Source organism: Primulina huaijiensis, unplaced genomic scaffold (genome assembly GCF_012295235.1).
Source record: "Primulina huaijiensis isolate GDHJ02 unplaced genomic scaffold, ASM1229523v2 scaffold206120, whole genome shotgun sequence".
Taxonomy (NCBI): Eukaryota; Viridiplantae; Streptophyta; class Magnoliopsida; order Lamiales; family Gesneriaceae; genus Primulina; species Primulina huaijiensis.
This window is the reverse complement of record NW_027354344.1, coordinates 1-1,533: the sequence shown is the minus strand read 5'-3', so window position 1 is coordinate 1,533 and position 1,533 is coordinate 1. Positions and strand designations below refer to the sequence as shown.

General features: G+C 34.7%; 1 long non-coding RNA gene across 1 annotated transcript; it reads left to right on the top strand.

Annotated features, from left to right (window-relative positions):
* Positions 1-161: 161 nt before the first annotated feature.
* LOC140966420 (uncharacterized) lies at positions 162-1,533 on the top strand. Its single transcript, XR_012173351.1, has 3 exons — positions 162-333; positions 1,115-1,220; positions 1,435-1,533. It is a non-coding gene; the product is annotated as an uncharacterized lncRNA (long non-coding RNA).

Genomic DNA, 1,533 nt, shown 5'->3' with positions numbered 1-1,533 from the left:
ACAAAACATAAAAAGAATTACAAAAGATATACCAAAGAAATTAAATTTTATTTTTTTAATAATAATTAATAACTGAGATTTGAAAATAATTAATCAGGTACTTGGATACGTTTCGAAAATTGAAAGCCCAATAGTTTTGGGTAACCATATGGATCATGGACCATTTTATCTTGTGCCCAAATTTACGCAGCCCAAGGACCCGGGAAACTAGCACTAGATTTAATTATTGCCACGTATGCTTAGAGGCGAAGCACAATACATAAACTCATTTATTACGTCCCATCCGGTAATCAATCGTTTCGGCCTTCTTCGAAGCCCTAATTTCCTGGTCAGGTGATCTCTCGATGCGTTCTTTATCCCAATTCGGGATCGATCCTGTTTGATCTGTTTGATTCAATTGAGATATGAATTGTTGATTTGGAGATTCCTATTCAATTTTGTCTTCACCTTGCATTAATTATGGTGTATGTAAATAGATGAAAATTTTTCTTCCGTTCTTTGATGTCGCTTGAGTAATTAAATTTATCATGCTCTAATTACTTTTTATTGTGGCGATTTTGGTTTGAATTTATTCATATGAATCACTTTATACGTGCTTTTAAAATCCTTTTACATTTTGAAAGGACGTATTAACCACTTTTATGCGCCAATTCTTTGTGGAATTCAACCTTGGGCAGCTACCTCTTTACCCTGTTAATTTCTCCCCTTGTTTAAGTCTCCTATTTTAATGAATTGGGTGCTTAAAAATTCGTTAAAATTTTAGGCTAGTCTTTCGTTCAGGTTGTGAATGTACGGGAGGTTATTGGAGTTCATGAATTTGTTTGTCTGTCTGGACAGTCTGATTTATTGCCAGTCTTGTGTTTTTGCTTGCCTAAGTTGGGTGGGGGCACGCTTTCACATCTCTCATTAGTGGATCCTCATTATAATCGATCTAGCAATTTCTCTAAAGCTACCAATTACATATTCTCGTATTTATCTGCGTACGACATCGTTATTATTTCTTTCTTTCTTTCTTTCTGTAATCATTAACTGGCTCTTCGTTTCCCGTATCTTAATTTCCATGTGAGATGATTTTGTTGACTGATGTTTGGTTCGTGTTTCTATCTTTAATCAGGCCTGATAATTTGAATCCAGTTTCAGGAAATTCTGTTCGCTCGTTTATTATTAAAAATAATCAAGTTTCATGTCTGATTTTGACATCCAGACTCCTACTGCTCTAGGTATGCTTCTTTACTACTTTTTGTTTGTTGATGCTGTTATAGTACCTGTGATGATTTGAAAAATGGAAATTAAGTTGATTGAAAAATAATAATGTTTGTAAATATTATATATAATAATAATGAATGAGAAGTGATGTGGTTGTCTATTGCTAGATCCAGAGAGATTAGAAATACTTCCTTTTCATAGCTGACTTGATTTTCCCTTAATGGCCAGATCCTTTTGCTGATGCAAATGCTGAGAATTCTGGTGCCGGGTCAAAGGACTACATTCATGTTCGCGTACAGCAGCGGAATGGTCGGAAAAGCCTAACAA